Below are 6,100 nucleotides of genomic sequence, written 5' to 3'. Positions count from 1 at the left end.
CCACCTACGTTTGGAGTCACCGGAATGAGTAAATGAGGATGTTTTGTCAATTAATGTCCAGTCAACAGTGTCAAACGTATTTTTTAAAATCAATCATTAGTGAAAGACCGGATATTTGATATGTCTCTGTATATCCCATTAAGTCATAACTTACTCCAGTGATTTCGCCGATTTACCTTCGAGTTGAGGTAGTCTAATTGTAGATTAGATACCAGACACTAGAGTCTGAGAGACATAGTGGTTAGTTTGGGGGTTTGACTTAATTGTGTTTGTTCTCAACATTTCATCTTGTTTGCGTTATCGACAGCCACTGTTATATTCACCGATGCGGCGGTTATCGATAGACCGATGCTTTCAATGAAAGATTGTTGTGTAAAAGGCGTGCTAAATTATATGGCATCGAATAGAATTGCATGTAACACATCATATTTGTTTTGAATAGGTTTGACGGTTGTGTCAAATATTACAAATGCAAAATGAAAATACTTCAGCAAGTGTACTGATTACTTTTGGCGCAAGTTTCCAAATTCTGGTACCTTAACATGACCTGCATACGAATGTGAGTGCAGTGACAAGGTATGTCTCCTTGAAAGTAAGCAGCTTCTTTTTAACTCTCTTTTTATATTTCCATTCAAAATTTACAGAATTAAAACTTATTGTTCTGAAAATATGATGGAGGTACAATCTAAAAAATGACCCAGGCTCTTTAATATCACACAGTTTCTGGCTAACCTGTCTAATGACATCCGGTAATATGAAAAACAGATGGTAATTTTGTTCACATGTAATCGTGATTATCGTCTTCAAATATTGATGATATTGGTTTTACATCAGTGTTATTATTATTTTAATAATTTTCCCTCCGAGATTCAGCACTGACAATATTTCTCTTCCGGTAAGAAATGCAAACAATACTGTCACATCAGACGACTGAAAGCACCAACATGTGTGGACATAATTCATCGAATTCATTGATGAAGAAATATGTATATAGATTTGAAGAATATGCATGTGGAAATTAAGAATTCTAAAATAATTTCTGTGTATCATTGTAGTGTACGGAACGGAGATACACCATTTGGACATTCCAAGGTAATTCCCAGACCGTCAGTACAGACACCTTCTGTGTCATTGCAGCCATAAAAGTTCAATTACAGCCATAAAAGTTAAATAATTTTGTTGCAAAACCTAACAGAGTAAGAGAGCACGTCAAACTATGACCCAGACACTGTTTACAATTCCACACGCATCTTCACCTAATTTGGGCACGCGAGCGGTGTCAACTCGTCAGCCACTACTGACAAGCCTAATGCTGCACGACTGACCTTTACTCATGGCGACAGGGCCATCACTAGCAGCCATCACTAGCAAGTTCAATGACACGTCATATAAATAGCGTGTATGATTATCCCCTGCTATAAGAACGCAAAAACTCCCCGACGCACACAAAATAGTCAATCGTCTGTTGACGTCACGTCGGACATGTCGCCATTGGAGGGCCTGGATCTGTTCTTGTCGGTTGGCTTGATGATCCATTACATCCCAGGGGGGTTCTATGGGGGATATGTCTGGGGAACGTGCAGACCCTAGCAACACCTTGACGATGTTGGCTGCAAGGCAGTTCTGTACGATTCGGGCTGTACGGGGTTTGGCGTTGTCATGCTGATAAAGGACATCACATGGCAGCTGTTGTAGGACGATCAGACGAACAATTTCATCCATATAACGCTGAGCTGTCAAATTTCCGCTGACGACCACCAGTGGTGAAATCGTTCCGGAGATACAAAGTACACATGTACCGGTCTTCATTGGGTGTAGCTACCCTTGGTCTGCTTGTTCTTGGCCTGTCTGATATCTGCCCAGTTTGTCTGTAGCGTTACATCAGGTTTGTTACAACAACTCGGGAGCGACCAAACGTTCTAGCAATGTGGGCATGGCTGTTTACCATATCTATCATACCAAGGGCCCGCTCGCGTTGTTCGATCGTCAGTATTGGCAATTTAGTGGGGCATTTTATCAGTGTCAGTGTCTTACATGCCGTCCGTATCATTAATATACGCTAATTGCACGTGAAGTTTCGGCTGCCTAAGCGGCGCGTGTTTTTTTCACTTATTCGCATTTTCTACAAAAAAACGTGTATCACCTTCTGCATAGAGCATTGCTGTGTTTTGGCGATGTGTTTTGCATTGAACGTGTGTTTAATGTTTGCAGTTAAACGATATACTGCCAATACACCAGAGTGAACGTTACCGATAAAGGTAAAGGATGTACATGTACGAGTTAACCGCCCAAAAGTGTTAATTTTAACACTTTACTACTCGCATGCCACATGCACTTCCGTTAAAGATTGGACCTACTGGGTCAGCGCACCTAGCGGTTTAATGAAGGGAAGCTCAATTGAAAAAGATCGCCTACTTGTTTATACATAGCCGCTGTGATTTAGCTGATACTGCACTCACTCGCCGACTCTAGGAAGTGAAGTAACTACTCAACATAGGGCTTTACCGACATATTTTGACATATTGCGAGATGATCGTTTCTCCTTTATACAACTTGTTCACTAGCTATAGCAATCATATCACACCAACAAGACGGATTTCACGGAGATGTGATGATATCGGAATAGTTTATGTTGTGTTATAGTGGTATTGCTATATCCAAGTAAATTGTAGCTCTCAAAACGTTTACGTTCAACTGACTCAGCACCACACTAGCAAGTGAATCAGTTAATATCAGCACCACACTAGCTAGTGAATCAGCTTATATAAGCACCACACTAGCTAGTCAATCAGTTAATATCAGCACCACACTAGCTAATGAATCAGCTTATATCAGCACCACACTAGCTTGTCAATCAGTTAATATCAGCACCACACTAACAAGTGAATAAGCTTGTATCAACATCACTTCAGCTAGTCAATCAGCTCATATAACTGAATCAGCTAACATCAGCATCACGACATGAAGTCAATCAGCTGATATCAGCACCACACGAGCAAGTGAATCAGCTAGCATCAGCATAACGTCATCAATTCAATCAGCTGATATCATCACTGCACTAAAAGTCAATGAGCTACTATCATCACTACGCAATCAAGTGAATCAGCTTATATCATCACCGCACTAGCAAGTCAATCAGCTAATATCATCACTGCACTAAAAGTCAATGAGCTACTATCAGCACCACACTAGCAAGTGAATCAGCTAATATCAGCACCACACTAGCAAGTGAATCAGTTAATATCAGCACCACACTAGCTAGTGAATCAGCTTATATAAGCACCACACTAGCTAGTCAATCAGTTAATATCAGCACCACACTAGCTTGTCAATCAGTTAATATCAGCACCACACTAGCTAGTCAATCAGCTAATATCAGCACAACATTAGCAAGTCAATCAGCTAATATCAGTACCACACTAGCTAGTCAATCAGTTAATATCAGCACCGCACTAAAAGTCAATCAGCTAATATCATCACCACGCCATCAAGTGAATCAGCTAATATCAGCACCACACTAGCAAGTCAATCAGTTAATATCAGCACCACACTAGCTAGTGAATCAGCTTATATAAGCACCACACTAGCTAGTCAATCAGTTAATATCAGCACCACACTAGCTAGTGAATCAGCTAATATCAGCACCACACTAGCTTGTCAATCAGTTAATATCAGCACCACACTAGCTAGTCAATCAGCTAATATCAGCACAACATTAGCAAGTCAATCAGCTAATATCAGTACCACACTAGCTAGTCAATCAGTTAATATCAGCACCGCACTAAAAGTCAATCAGCTAATATCATCACCACGCCATCAAGTGAATCAGCTAATATCAGCACCACACTAGCAAGTCAATCAGTTAATATCAGCACCACACTAGCTAGTGAATCAGCTTATATAAGCACCACACAAGCTAGTGAATCAGTTAATATCAGCACCACACTAGCTAGTGAATCAGCTAATATCAGCACCACACTAGCTTGTCAATCAGTTAATATCAGCACCACACTAGCTAGTCAATCAGCTAATATCAGCACCACATTAGCAAGTCAATCAGCTAATATCAGCACCACACTAGCTAGTCAATCAGCTAACTTCAGTACTACGCCAGAAAGTGAATCAGCTAATGTCAGTACCGCACTAGGAAATCAATCAGTAAGTATCAGAAAAACGCCAGCTAATATCAACACCACACTAACTAGCGAAACAGCTACCTTCAGTACCGCGCCAGCAATATAATCAGGTAACATCAGCCCCACACCAGCAAGTGAATCAGCAAATATCAGCACCACACTAACTTGTGAAGCTTCAGTACCACGCCAGCAAGTGAATCAGCTAATGTCAGTACCACACCAGCAAGAAAATCAGTTGGTATCAGTAAAACTCTCTCTTAAATTCATTGTATAAAATTTTGAGTACATGTATAGCAAACAGAATAAAAACAACACGTAATACTCTTGTACACGAAAACCAAACTGGCTTTATCCCTGGAAGATGCATTAGCGAAAACATACGACTACTACATGATATTTTGTTTGAAACAAAATTACAAAATAAGCCTGGTTTACTATTACTTATAGACTTGTATTATACAAAATGGACTGACAAAAGTTTATGTACAGCGATTGACACCCTAAATGATTTTTTTTAAATGTAAGGATTAAAAATTTATATTGATTAAACAAAAGCAATATGGATAGGGTCAATGACAGGCTGTGATATCAAATTATGTCAGGATCTGAAACTAGACTTGCACAGTGGGGGCTTTGAAATATTGGGAATAAAGCTTCATTCGAACTTACGTAATCTATGGGTAGTCAATACAAAGAAGAGAATTGAAATTATTGATCACATTTTAGTTAATTGGAGGATAAGAAATTTAACATTGATAGGTAAATTTACTGTTGTCAAAACCTTGGCCCTGTCAACCTTAGTACATATATTTTCCTCTCTTCCAAACCCTCCAAGTGGATTTATTGATGAACTAAACAAAATAGTGTACAGATTCATCTGGAACGATAAATGGACAAAATAAAACGAACAACTTAATTAGACAATATGACGAAGTCAGTTCTCAAACAACATCTCCAAAACAAAAACCGTAATAACCCTAGCATCTTTCTACCCAAAAGCATATTCCTACTTGGGGCCAATATTGAAAGCTGTATACACTTAGCTAACCCTTATTGGAGAGATGTTTTGGCTGCCTGTGAAACACTGTATAGAAGACGAAAAACTAACTCCACAAACATTGAAGAAGTACTATCAGAACTTCTTTGGTGTAACTATCAGTTTAAAAACACTAATTTCAGTATAAGAAATTGTTTTTTAAAGAGAATTTACTCTATTAAAGGTCTCTGTAATGAAGATGATATAACGCCCTTTAGTGAACTTAAAAGAAAATACCAAATTAAAGGAACAATTATTGACTATTACAAAGTTCTATTAAACATACCCAAATCCTGGAAAGATACTATTAGAAATAATTACATTATCTTATATAATCAACATTTAAATACAACTTTGATGGACTTACTTGTAGCGCCTGAAGGCTCCAGATATTATATATATAAGACAATGGCTACAGCAAATCTCCCAACAGTCTGTAAAAAATGGGATAACATTCTCGACTTAGATATATCATGGAAGGATGTTTTATGAGATACAGAAAATGTACAAAAGATGTAAAATTACTTGATTTTCAATATAATTTTATTTATCGCATCATCTATACAAAGAAAGAAATGTTTAAAATGAAAATGCTTGATGATGATCTGTGCTCATTTTGTGAAACTGATACTGAATCCTTACTTCATGTATATTGGGATCGTAAGCATGTTAAAGAGTTTTGGGCTAAAGTTGAATGTTTTCTGAATGCTACATGCTCAAAACAAATTATATTTACAAAATGCTCTGTTTTACTTGGGTACAACTCTAACATTCTGTTAAATCACATCATACTGGCAGGCAAGAAATATATACATGTATCAAGTATTAAGGAAAACAAATTGTCACTTGAAAAGTTTCTGAAGACTTTAATTGTTATATTTCGGATAGATAAATTGATTGCACTCAAAAACAATACAATAAGACAGTT

Source organism: Haliotis rufescens, unplaced genomic scaffold (genome assembly GCF_023055435.1).
Source record: "Haliotis rufescens isolate VD_foot unplaced genomic scaffold, xgHalRufe1.0.p SCAF_28, whole genome shotgun sequence".
NCBI classification, from domain to species: domain Eukaryota; kingdom Metazoa; phylum Mollusca; class Gastropoda; order Lepetellida; family Haliotidae; genus Haliotis; species Haliotis rufescens.
The sequence above is the reverse complement of the archived record's forward strand: the minus strand, read 5'-3'. Positions refer to the sequence as shown.